Source organism: Phalacrocorax carbo, chromosome 6, assembly GCF_963921805.1.
Source record: "Phalacrocorax carbo chromosome 6, bPhaCar2.1, whole genome shotgun sequence".
NCBI lineage: Eukaryota > Metazoa > Chordata > Aves > Suliformes > Phalacrocoracidae > Phalacrocorax > Phalacrocorax carbo.
The window spans coordinates 19,077,458-19,091,308 of record NC_087518.1 but is presented as its reverse complement, the minus strand read 5'-3'; the positions used below and the strand labels follow the sequence as shown (position 1 = coordinate 19,091,308).

Genomic DNA, 13,851 nt, shown 5'->3' with positions numbered 1-13,851 from the left:
TTTCATTTACATAAACTCATTTTTTGTAGACTAACATCTGCCCTCTTTTAAAGTTAGGCTTTTGCAGAGGTATAACTGCCATCTACTGACTGCAGCACTGATGGACTCATCAGCTCCCTTAAATTACGTGCTTCAATGGCTCTTAAAGGAAGGAGTTGCCCATATGGGAACACCTGTATGCACACTGCCTTGGGGAAGCAGGACGAGGTTATTCAGCAGATTGTGCCTGTGGTTTACATGGATTTAACTCAGCAGACCTGCAACTGTGTAAAATGACCCTGAATGTCTGCATTTAGTTTCCCAGCGTTTTGTCTGTCTCAGAATATCAGTCTTTGTTGAACTGAATTCCCAGTGACACTGGAAGAAACCCAAGGAGGGTGTTGTGGTGTTTCACGAGTTAACTGCTGAGTCTTTTGAATAACTGTGAAGGGAAGAGTAGTTGACTTGATAGGGAGACAAGATGGTCTTTTTATGAGGCTACCCCATGGAGGAGACTTGCCCCTGCCCAGCCATTGACCCCTGCTGATCCAGACCCTGACTGGTGGCCCGGCTCCACACCAGACCCGCCTTGTCCCCCAGGGATCGCTGGGCTGGGTCTGGCTCTGGTCATCATCACTGGAACGGACCCCAAGCTGCAGTGTGACTTCTTGGCTTCACTTTGGACCTTTCCTTGTCACTATTAATTTTCCTGATGGTCTGGACTCTTGGTCAGACATGGCTGCCACCCCCCCAGCCTCACTCGGGTGTGCTGAGCCACCCTGACCCTATAAATCAGTTATGTTGGGTTTTTTCTTATTCCCAAGTGTTACAATTTAACTGAGCGACTGCTCGCACCACTCCTCCCTCATGAGAGAAACAACCCACACAAACTCATATTACAATACCCAAACGGATTCATTATTTTGGTGCCAGCTTCCACATGGCACTTTCATTTTTCATATTATCTGTCAATTCAGCCCACTCTTCTTCTTCCCTTTGATGCCATTCTTTTCATGTTTGCTGTAACTTAGGCAAAATCAGAATGGGACACACTATAAACTTCCTTAGAGTAGTTTGCTGTGATAGTAGGATGCACAGGAATTCTAGGAGGAAGGGTCTGACTGATTTGTATGGTTTAAAAATGGTGTTGGTTTACAACCTTTGGACTTACTCCTCAAAAAAAACCCTTTGAAAATCAAAACAGAACTTGGGGATTTCAATTTAAATCGACCTGAGAAATCATAAATTCAGTCAGCACTATTGAAATGTGACTTGCTTGTTTGCCAAAGCATGCAAAAAGGTCAGGTCTGTGTGAAACCATAAATTAACCAAAGTTAGCTTTGAAAAACTCACAGGTCTCACCAAGCCTTCCAGATAGCACAAGTGGAGATTCATAGTTATAATGAAACCTGAAAGGAGGACGTTGAGGCTGCTTACCGGTTTTCCCAACAGACCATTGCTTCACTTGCTCTCAAGTGTAATACTTTTCAGCATAATCAAACTTTTTCAAATTTTCATTTTTAACATTCAATTCACACTGAAATTTTTCAAGACTTTTTTTAAACTAAATTAATTTTTGATGTTCTGAGCATAGCATGAAGATAGTTCATATAATAATACCATTTAATATGATTGCTAACTTTTTTGCTTTGGAGGCTTTCATGAAAATTCCAAATTGCTACTTAAAAGTACAAGTATTTACATATATAGATGAAATTCTGGCTATAATTTTTATTTTGCAGACTACATTCCAGAACCAAGGCATGATGGTAATATCTGTTAGAGATGTATTCCTGGGTTGCAGAGTCAGATTGGTGTATTTCTTCATAATAAATTTCTAACTGTGTACATATTTACTGATATCTTCAGAAATATCTATTTTGGAAGGTTTTGAACATGAGTTGTCAGGCTGTATTTTAGAAATACAGTTCCATACTACATTTACCCTCAGCCAAAATGGATGCTGTGATTTGAGCTCACAAAACAGCAAATCTTAATCTTTACGAATTTTGGGGGGCATATAGTTAATTTGTCATTATTCCCATCCAGTTAAGGACAAACTTACATATGAAGAATGGAATCATAGGCAGGTTCCTTTGTCTTTATTTTTCAATACCAATGTTGTGTGTGTGTGTGTATATATAGTTGAGAAAGCAAATCTGTCTGTCCTCTTCCATTTTATAAAACTTCCACCCATGTGGATGTTTTTACCTTGGAGAAAATGGGAAGAACTATAAACTTTTCCCACTGAGCTTTAAATACTGCTAGTGAAATACAGTCCTGATCACCAGAAAGTCAGCCTAAGTGAATGGGTATATTTGAAAGGTTATGAACTTAAAATAAATGCAGAGTCCTAAACTGGATTGCTGGCAGCAACTCCTCATGTTTCACTTAAGGGAGTTTAGTTAAAATTATTTTCCTTTTTGTTTGCCAGGAAAAACAAGAAGCTTTGTTTAAGCCCATTACTTCTAATATTTTATAAGTAGGTGAGTACTGAGCTATGCTATGTTTTCTATGTACTGAACTCTCAGATGAAAGCATCTTTGTCTGGGAAGTTGCCATTTTGCTCCTGTTTGGATGCAGAGCAACCACCATTGTGCACAGACTCTTATGTAGATTCCATTTGTACCCTCTCATTAAGCGCTAAGCTTGGGTTTGCAGCCTCAGTGCTCTGCTGCTTAAATATGGGGGAAATGCTTTTTTCTCCCACCTACTTTTATTCTTTATTTCTCAACGTTAGACACAACTGAGATGTTTCTCTCCTAGGTCATGAATAAGGGCAGACTTAAAGCACAAACATGATGTCTGTGCTTACCGGTCCAGATTCCCTAATGCCTATGGAGATATAGGAGGTGGCATTAGGTGTGAGCCACCTTTCCTGTTGGCTATGATGGACAAAATGCCCAGTGTTGCTCACCTGCATGGAATACTGTGTCCACACAAATGTGTCCAGAACACATAAACATTCTGCATCAGGCTCTGCCCCATTTGCCTTCTGCCGGAGGCTGGCTGGCTGCTTGGTGCCATGGTGGACAACATGCACATTGGGATGCTCTTTCACAAGGATTTATTTCACACAAGAACAAGGTGCTTTCCTGTACGCAGCTCAAACTCAGACGTTACTAAAGAGCTGTAACTTGTCCCAAACCATCACTAAATCATGAGTCTTCTGAGGAATAAAAGCATTTTCAACTCAGCTCCTGGTTTCCTCAGCTACATCTGATTTCGCATGGGTACAGCCACACTGAAGGCTTTGCTGTGGGTCCCTGCAGAGCTGTTCCTGGGTAAAACAGTGCCAGATGCAGCTCACCAGGTATGTGCCAAGAGGCATTTAGGATGCAAGGGGTCTTGCTATGTTAGATTAATCTCATTTTAAAGCAAAAGAATTAAGAAGACAGAGGATCATGAGGACTGATGGAGGGTTAAAGAACAACTTCAGTTAAAAGACTCTGAATAACTTGAGGAAGGCACTTCAAACTGCTCTCTTGGGCTAAGAAGCAGTCCAGCCTCATCCAGGGTCTGTAAATAAGATTGCCCCAGGGTTATGCTGCTCATGGAACAGTACAACTAAATTCTTTCTACAAACCACGGGCTCAGTTTGGATGCTGGTATTATTATTATAATTTCCAAAAAGTCTTTATAAGTACTGCAAAGATGATGGAGACCCAGCAGCTTGGCTTCTTCCTGGCGCCTGCCCCAAGCCCCATGCAAACACAGTAATTGCTGCTGCACAGTACTGTGACTGTAGGCCAAAACAGCCATAAGTCCTCCCCAGTTTACAGAAAGGCCTGTTTCTTTATTTAAAATAAACAAAAATTAAAAGTAAATCTGCTGCTTTTAGGGGTCTTTCTTCAGTTTTAGCACCTTCTAAAATACTCAAATGGCCTTCTAAAGCAGATGCATGTAGTGCACTGTGGGTGAGGATTAAGCAAGCCCAGATTAATCATACAAGGAGTAATCAAATGTAGAAACACCCTGCCTTTTCCCCTTGGGGAACTTCAAATGAGTGGCAGTGTTCAGAGCAAGCTTTGTTGTTGGTTAGAGCCACCTCCTAGCTGGTTTCCTAATAGCAGTGCAATAGTTGACGCAGTTCTGCCTATTAACCTTTTATTTTATGTTCTGTATATTTTTATCATGGAAGACAAAAAAGGGACCAGTGTGCTCAGCTAATCAGGTTTATTTATATCAAACCACAGTGCTGCCATCATGACTGAAACACACACAGTAAAGAACTGGGATCTTTTGTTTTTTTAAAGAGAAAACACCAAGTGTCTTAGGCAGGCTGTTAGGGCACACGGGGAGCAAGTTCAATTTTAGAAATGGTCACTCCATGCTGCCTGCAAATGGAAAACATCCCATCCAGGTATCTGTTTCAGCATTTGGAAACCAACGGTCACCTGAAATCTTTGACCCAAGTTTCACACAGAAGGCAAAACAGGTAACAGTTAATAAACGGAGGAATGAAAAATGAATTGTCTTTTTTTCCCTGGAGAAGAGATCCAGTCTGCTGGAGCTGGATAACACTGGGAAGCTCACAAAGCTCCTTTTCATTAGAGAAATGAAAGCCTCGTCATCCTTAGAGCTCTTAATTAGGTACCTTTTGCAGTTCACACAAACCTATGTCTCTGCTGTCAAGTCCTATTTGTTTTAAAAATTGATTCATTCATTTCAGCTCTTTTGTTGGGCAGCAAAAATGGATAGACTAAATGAATCCAAACACTTTGTAAATTGTAAGGGTTTTAATATAATCAGTGTGGCCACGCCAAGCTCCGAGAACTAGTGTACACCAATGCTTTGGTGCAAAGCGCTTACAGAGCAATAACAAAAACCACGTTCAAAGCAGAGAGGGCTACAGAGGAGTGGGAAAAAAGCACATATGGAGTATTAGCTACCTGTAGACCTATCTGCTACTGTTGCATTTATGGTGAATATTAATCTGCAGGCATTACTTATCAGTTAGATAGGAAGGGTCAAAGTGAAAGTGCTAGGTTTTAACAATACTTAGGCTGAATGTGTATTAGTGCAGGTTTTCTGATGAGGAATGCTTTAAGTGTTTTATTTAAAAGAGCCAGCATTTCTGCTTCACCACCTCCTGAAAAATAATGTCCTTTAGGTATTGAACATAAATTTATACTGAGATCAGCTGTGTTTGTAAGCCTTGCTTTGAAGCATTTCTCCATTATGATAATATTCAAAGTCTGTTAACAAGGAGGTTTTTAATTCATGCAGGAAACAACTCCTTTTGTACAAACACGTAAATGTATATTTGAATGCAAGTATTAGCGTATAAATGTTTTCTCTTCATTATTTTCTTGTTTTAAAAATCTCAACCAACCTTGAAACAGGAACAAAACAACCATTACCAGTGGGACCTGCGTGAAGTGTTGGGGATGCACGACTGGAGCTCATCAGCGAAGCCAAGCAAAGATGATGCGAGTTTTACCATCCCAGACAAGCCTTCCCTGTGTGTGGTTGCTGCTTTGCAGGCTGAGAAGAGACTCATTATCTGCATTTTCAGGTTTGGCTGATCTTTTCAAGAGGTGGCACTAAATATGTGGAAGGTTTTTTCCACAGAATTTTGTGCAAACACTCTAGGTTTTTCCAAGACTTGTATTTTATGTTTAAAGCTACTATAAAGTTGTTATTTACACAGATAGAGGGCTGGAGCGCCCATTATTAATGAGTGTGCTGCCTTCTGGAAGGGGAGGGGGGCACAGGCAAAGGAGAATATTTAGCTTATGTGGACATTGCGTGCTCTGGGGAGAAAGGGTTTTAAATAAAGGCCAACATGACTGGAGGAAAAGAGTAAAGATCATTGATTGGAAGTCTTACAGGAGTTGTTTTCACATTGATTATCTGATTATCTTTTCAGTATATGCATCTTTCTCTTTAAAAGTGGTGTCAGTTTAGGCTGTTGCTCACTGTATTTTGTGGCTGCACAGATGATCTGTGCTGTGAGAAAGCCTGAAAGCCTTTCTTCACAATGCACACAGAGGAATATAGACTGCGTGTTAGATGTGTGATGTATCCTTGAAAACTCTTATCAGCCAAACTGTACTAACATTGGTGTCTCAGTGGCCAATGTTGAGTTTTATTAAACTTTTTTCTCAGCCTGTTAAAGAAGTTGCCAACAGAAGTATCAGCCCATTATAAATAGCTTAAGAAATTATTAAAAACTCACCTCTTATATTTCTCTGCCCATTTGTTGTTGCTGGTGGTATTACATGGGATCCGACACAAATACCTTTATTTAGTTGAATACAGTATGATTTGCTTTTGAGTTATTTTTTTTTCAAAGATAAGCAAGTCTTACTCTTATTTTATTGATTGATAGTTGAAATGTCCGTAACCATACTGAGGGTCTTGCTGACAAAGCAGAGTAAGCAAATTGACTTAGAGGTACGCACTTCCTAGAGGACTGAATCAAAAAGGATTTATCAAAGCAGTTCACACAAGGAGCTTTGCTTTTTCTAATGATTAGACAGTGCTTGCAATGCCCAGCTCAGACTGCTGGTTTGTATATGCGGCAGATCAGATAATGGCCATTGCCAATGAGGGCTCTTCAATGACGAGTGCTCTTCACTGCAGCATTTCATGCAGACCTTTTTTCCCAAGATTATAAAAGTCCCTGCAGTCGATATTTTCCTTATAAAGGTGAGAGATGGTCCATTCATGTACTCTGCATTTGCATTGGACTAGCTGGAATTTGCAGCACAAGTTCCTTTGAATAATGACAGTGAAAACATTAAACTGGAGGCACGCTGGAGCTCTGTAAAACACAGCAGACTCACCATTAAGTCTCTAATTTATTTAGTTTCCACTGTGCAAAAATATACTTGGGTCTCCACCTGCAAAAATTCAGAGTGAAACTACTCAGAAAAGCACTTTCATCTTGTAGAGTATCGGGGCCAGGCATCTGGTGGTGTCAAAATGAAAATGTGACATGTTGTGTTTAGCTAGACCTGAAATGAATTTTGAATTGCTCAAGCTTGGAAAGTTTTACATAGTTTGGGAGGAGGATGAGCTGCTGAAATGCTCAGCTTAGCTGTAGAAGCGCTGCAGATTTCACATATGTGTTGAGCAACACAAGATTAACAAATCTCAGGCCTGAGAGATAAAAGTCATTGGGAGAGAATATGAGGAACCCTGCAAAGCCTAAACTGTTTCTCTCTATGTATCTGAGCATTGGACTGCTCCAGTAAACCACTGAGCAGCTGGCAAAACAGTATGAAAATCCGCAGCTATTTGCTTTGACAGCCCGGTTGTTCAACCACTAACAGAATCACTCTGTTAAAGGTGCAGAGTCTGGCCAGGGCTTCAGTTTTTAAACTTTAATCAAATTTTGAGTATCCAGCTCAAAGCTGTGTTTCAGACCTCATTAAATCACAATTGGACCTGTGTTTTTTACCTCCATCTGAAAGTAGGACATTCAGGTTGACCCCTGCTGGGAACTTACTTCCCTCTCCATGGTGGCAGGACACATGAGAGGAGTCTGAATTCTGGTTTTCCATTTTCCAGTGTTTGGCTCTGACTCAAGACATGCCTTCAAAATCCAGAGCTGTTGGGCTTTGTCCTGTTCATCTAAGCTTTAGATGAAGAGTGGAGGACCTTAGTCCCTGAAAGCAGTGCAGCCAAACACAACCTCTTTGCCCATCATCACCTCCTCCAGCCTCCCAGCAAGTTTGGGACAACGACATTGTGGCCATCTGTTGTCATACACACACACCAGTGCAGTTTGTTGTGCTCAGCTGTCCCGTGCCCGCAGCTGTACACAGGCTCCATTGCTCCTGATTCCCACATGTGTGCAGGCAGTTATATAGTTCTGCTATTTACAAACAACTGTGTTACAGCTGGTGTGACTGCTCCCTTGAGAATCCATCATGTTAGGGAGCCCTCCAAAGCTCTGAAGCTACAGCAGCACCTCCTCAGTGTGCCAGAGCATCCTTACAGTCTTTTATTTTTTTTCTAATGGTTATAGTGTCACCATGATTATAGTTAGAAGGCTGGGGGTCTTGGGCACTGCAGAGGTGCTGCAGACACCACACAGCACAGCCCTGGCAGCAGACCCTGTGGGTCAGCCAGGCATTGAACCAACTTAAACAGCTGATGCTTGACAGGAGACCAGTGCCACTCACATGCCTCTGCGGAGCCGATGTATCTACATGTTACTTTGCTGTGACAAATAGAGGAGGCGTTTACGAGCCGCTTCCCAGTTCACACAACTCCAGTAATTATTGGCAGGTCTAATTACCACCAGATGGCTGTATTTTAGTGTGGGACAATATAAAAGACTCCAAAAGCTTCCATAAATGTGTAGCTTTTACCTGGAACCTTAGCAAGGCAGACAACATGTCACTGATATCTCACAGAAATAGTGATTTGTGAGAACAGTCAGTGTTTTGCTGACAGGTATCAGATATCTTGTTGACATTCTAAAAACAGCTACAAATAAAACTGGTAACATTCAGTTAACTAAATTGAAGCAGGAAGGAAAATGTGTTAGGAAGGGAAAACAAATGCTTCCTTTATGTAATAATAAAACTTTACAGAAAAAAAGCAATCTGATGGTATCAAATATCTTTCAGTATTGTCTGCTCAGGACAGCATAATAATGCAAAGACTGAGTAATCCCAGGAGAATGCTGTTGCAGAAACACGCAAACCTCCTACAGCATTTCAGTTAAACTGAAAGTGTGACAAAATTTTCAGTCCAGGCTATGACGTCGGGTCTGGAAATAATACTTCAGGTATATCTGTTCAGTGCCTTCTTCATTAATCATTGATGTGAATTATTTTGTTTTCAGTAGTACTAACAATCCTTTAACAGCTCTGGCAGGCCCTTCTTGTTAGTAACTAACTGCACACACTCAGTACAGTCCCAGGCTGTAGATGTCAAAAGAAAGAATGGTGGAAGGTGCTGTGTGGCCAAGGGAGGATGTACAGACAAACCATTGCACCCTGTCTGCTTTGCTGTCCTCTATCACATGGGCTGAGTCGTGTAGGACACCATGGGAAGGCCTCTCTCTTTCAGGCAAGTAAAGGTGAAATGCTAAAAGAAGGAATTTTTCTGCTTATTTTAATTTGCTAACAGTAAAATAAAACCCCCAGAAAATTAATATCTGGGGTAGCAGTTCCAGGGATAGTCCACTCTGTCATGTTTGTGTAGGCTGCAACCAGCTTGGTATGTGAAGTCAAACGCTGTTGAACAAAGGCATCAGCAGTGCCCTCAGCTCAAGCCCAGCATGTGTAAGAAGGAAGGTGACAGCTTGTCCAAGGAAAACTCTCCATCTTTGACCAGAACAAATTCTGTAACTGTAGGCAGCGTTGGACAGCAGACCTTAGATACTTGGTCTTTTGGCTAAGAGAAAACTGTTTTTTCTCATATTTTTCAGTGGCTGCCGCCTTAAGCTTTTGGGAGTCCTGAGTGATTAGGCTGAGAGATGTGTTGTGGTGGAAGACTCAAAGTTATCATGTTCTTTGCTAAATGAGGCAAATAAAAGACTGTGTAAGAACCATAGTCAGAGGAAGTTATTGTCAGTCCTGGGTACTGAAATTGAGTGGGTTTACACTTTTTAATGTTTCATACGTTACAGACTTCTGAAAGATTCATTGATTCAGGGATCCTAAGACAACAGACTAATAACCCAGCATTAAAGGGCAGCCTTGGTGAGGGACGTGTAAAGTCTGAGACGCTGCAGCTGTGGGAATGTGGCCACAGAATGTTGATTTTGGGGGGTCTTGAAATGATTTGGACCCACTACCATCTCCATTACTGCCTGAAAACAGGTTCTCTGAAAATGCCTGTGTTTGGAAGAAGCAATTCTGTGCTTTAAGAGAGCTGAATTTCCCTGGCAAACCCCATCACTAGCTCTAAAAGAGTAGAAGTTGCTGAACTCAAACGTGTAGGGAAAGACAGTGAATTACAAAGGTTTGCAGCCTCATGTGGAGAGAAAATTGCAGGATTCATAAAGCAATAGCTGGAGGAAGTGTGTACAGATGCTTCAGAGACCTCTTGTGCAAACAGGCAACACCGTTACTCATAGACTTAGAAGCAGAATTAACTTTGTCCTTCAGCACTGGTTCTCTTAACTACTTCACTGCCATCATGAATGCTACTGAAACACCCTCTGGGATGACTCTTTTGTAGAATTGAGACTATGATGTCTAGTACCTTCCCTCAAACCATTAACCTCTTTCAGCATCTCTCACTGGATTTAGTGGTGGGGTGCTGTGACTCTGTTCATCTTTTAACTTCCAGTATCTGGCAATTTATTGTTTTCTTAATATTGCACCCTAGACGTACAGGGTAGTACATAACAGACCCAACTGTATGCACTTGATCTTACCTCTTTGTTTTCAATTTAGAAACAGCTGACTCTAGATGGGATTTATTACAGCATGAAATACCTGATTCAGCAGGTATAGCATCACATGGTGCCTTCCTCAATAGCTGATATTTTCTTAATTCATTTAGAAGTTTATAAAAGGTGCTAAGGAGACGTGATGGACCACAGGCTTATCCATCCGAAAGCATCACAGCACTGCTTGGTATCAAAATGTGAGTCAGAATTTGTGATCACCGTCACATCAAATATCAATATCATCAGTTTTACAAACCATGAAGATTTCAGGTTCACTCAGGGAGTTTATAACATGCTTGCTTTTCATTTAGTTCATGCAAAATTCATTATATTTCATATAAGATTTTGATTTTATACTAGTTAAATACATCTATTCTGCTCTATAGATTATAACTCCTTTAACTTTTTTTAAAAGTTCCTTTCTGTATTAGCGATGTTCACATATATATCTACCACAGCCTTGCCAAACTATCACAATCTTCTTTCCCTGTCACCTAGATGTTGTCAGCTATTAATGTATAAAGTGATTCTTTCTTTTATTTTTGTAATCATCTGATCATTTATCCTGGAGGCGAAGCTGTGCCTCTGCACTTCTCTTGCAGAAAATGAACTTCATTAAGCATGCACTGTGTATACCTATTGAAGCCCCTGGAACAGACCACCTTTATGAGGCAACCTCTCGATCCAGCTATCAGGAGGATCTTCAGATCAGATTAGAAAACCTCTGTGGCGTAGGGCATTTAAATAACCAGCTCTATTGGTCCATTAGGATTTGCTTGTCTCTGAAAACTTTCCAAATGGCACAGTCCTTCGAAAGCATTTCTTGCTCTGCATGGAAAGCTGCTCTAACTAGGACTATGTTATAAAATGTCCCACGTGAACCTGGCAGAAAGGGTTTTTTGAGGAGAATGGTTTCTAAACTGCTGTTTTTTGAATCTTTCTTAAAGACTTACTGGAGCTGCATTGCCTCAATGCGCTCCTGGAGCTACCTGCATGTGCAAGGAATGACTGGATGAAGCCCCTGAGGCTGCTGATCACCCCAGATCCATACCCTGCATGGAAGTGCACAAGGAGGGAAGTGCACAAAATGGGGTTTTCTCATGCCATCCCTCAGCCATGCAGGATCTGTCTCTGCTGTGGTTCTTTCCCCAACTCACCCACCGCCTCCTCCAAGTCCCCCATCAGTCTGTCCTCACACAAAGTAGCCCCGAAGTAGCTCTTCTGTATGTACAGAGCCTTCTAATGCTCAGCAATGGCAACAGAGTACCAGATTTCTTCCAAGGAGAACAATGGATGATGAGAGCACACAAAATAGAGGCTGCTAGAAGCAAGTATCTGAAGAACAGGATGAGGAGATAAAAGAGATGAATCAGATGTGCAGGAAGCTGAGTACACACTTTGCCTTTGTTAGTGTGAAAACTTGTGGCACTCTGAATGCATCTTCTAACTTTCTGGAGCCAGTGAACATGCTTTTGATTTGTCCAGACTAAATTAAGGAGCTGGGTAAGCTGGGTTAGGTGGTTGTTCTCAGAAGTAAGAGGTAGTCGTGTTCAAGCTCTTCCCCTGACCTGAATTCCTGGTTGAAAAGCAAAACAGTTTGTTAGCTGAAAAGTAAATGTCAAAAGATACTAGAGTTCAATTATTCCTTATTTCCACCTATCAAAGAGAATTAAGTGAGAGAGATTAAGTGGATAAATGTATCAAGTAAACCAGCAGTGAAAACAATACACTCCCTTTCTACAACTGTAAACAATTACTACTGTGTGATTTGGAAACTGTCAATTAGCCCTAACCACAGTGAATCAGAGCTTCTTTCTGGTGTAATGAAAATGGAGCATCTTACTGTCACATCAGTATAGATTGCCTTAACCTTAATGACTCCTGTAAGGCTAAACCTTGCCTTAGCAGGCAGATTGAACGCTGTGCATTGTAAGCTTTGCCTTTAACTTATCTTTGTAAAACTTCCATTGATTCTACTCTAATTTAAACAAGAAATACAGAAATTGCCTGGTTTGAACAGACCACTGGTACAACTAATTTGATTTTTTGTTGCTAACTGTAACTGGTGATGGACAGACTCAGGGAAAAAAAGACTAATTCATTCCCTGTCCCCTCCCCCTTTCTCTTTCCCCTTGTATCTTTCCCCTAATGTGTTTAATTAAGTGTGATGCGATGCCATGGAGGAACAGAATTCTTTACCCCCAGTTGATGACAAGTTTATGTACTGAAATGGAAATATTAACAGCTCTTGTATCTTCAAACTCCCTAGTATTACTAGAGATATTATTCTTGCTAGTGTAAATGTCAAATCCCAGTATGGAAATGATTCTTCTGTATCTCCTGTATTAAATAGATTATTCTAAGAAGTTTCCAAATTCATTGCCAGGAGCCTTTTTATTTTTTTTTTTTTTAATTATTGAAGGCATCCTTTCAGTGGGAGAAAATGTAAATAAGACCATGTTATTCCATGAGAACCACCATCTGCCACATCTCCTCTTTCATTATTAATCCTTAACTAAAGTTTATTTGGTGAATTCGATAGCAGTTCCTCTTAGACTTATCCCAGTGTTACAAAATCTAACCCTTTGTCCTTCAGTTGCAGGGAATCTGTCTCTTCATGTTGCACTTAGATAAAATTGCTAACTCTTTGTGGGAAGAAAGATATGTTAGTCTCTCAGATAGGATAATTTCTTGTTGATCTAAAGGTTAGTATAGCCTTATTGATTAGTTTCTCCAAAATATTTGTTGACTTCAGTTCCCAACCTATGACATATTCAACTTATTTTTTATGGGCAGTTGCTCTGCTCTTTAAAATTGAGCCCATTGGGGTTTCAAGCTCAGGATTTGAAAATGAAGGTACCAGAAGTTAATTACATTTTGTATAAAAATATGATGTGGTTTCAATTTCTGAGATCCATTAGTTTTACTTAGCTCATACCACATCATGCTTTGTTTTAATTGAATCTCTACCACACTTCAGAACAGTTCAGCTATTAATACAGCAGAGCCACTGTTCTTGTCAACCTTATTGCTACAGGTTTTTTTTCCAAAGCTCTGTTGCTGGTCTTCAGAGAATAATTATTATCAGCTTGTTCCACCCATTAGCAAAAAAACCTGCTTATGAATTAGGAGAAAAACCTCAGAAATATTTTATTCCTGATGATACAAATACCACAACCTGCTACAGTGCAGATTAGAAGGTTGCAGCTGTACTTCAATTAAAGAGGGAAAAGAGTCCTTCAAGCTGTGAAGTTAACTGGGAATCTCTGAGTAAAGCATCTTCCTACTCACATGTGAAGCTGGAGCATGCTGCTGGCATCTTACTGCATAGCTTTGCAAACCTAGCTATGTTTGAATAGTAGCTCCACTGCAGGCAATGTACTACAATATTTTTTTTAATTCAAGTTTCACTACTTTTCCTATATTTATTCCTTGCATTGTGTCATGATTTTAGCTGGGATAGTGTCAGTTTTCTTCTTAGTAGCTGGTATAGTGCTGTGCTTTGGACTTAG

At 40.5% G+C, this 13,851-nt stretch overlaps 1 protein-coding gene across 1 annotated transcript in view; it reads left to right on the top strand.

Moving 5' to 3' along the window:
- The first annotated feature begins 5,351 nt into the window (after positions 1-5,351).
- Positions 5,352-13,851, top strand: part of SFMBT1 (Scm like with four mbt domains 1) — a 122,648-nt gene continuing 114,148 nt past the window's right edge. Inside the window, exon 1 of the mRNA XM_064454038.1 lies at positions 5,352-5,497. The gene's annotated coding sequence lies outside the window, so the exon portion shown is untranslated. The remainder of the gene's footprint in view (positions 5,498-13,851) is intronic.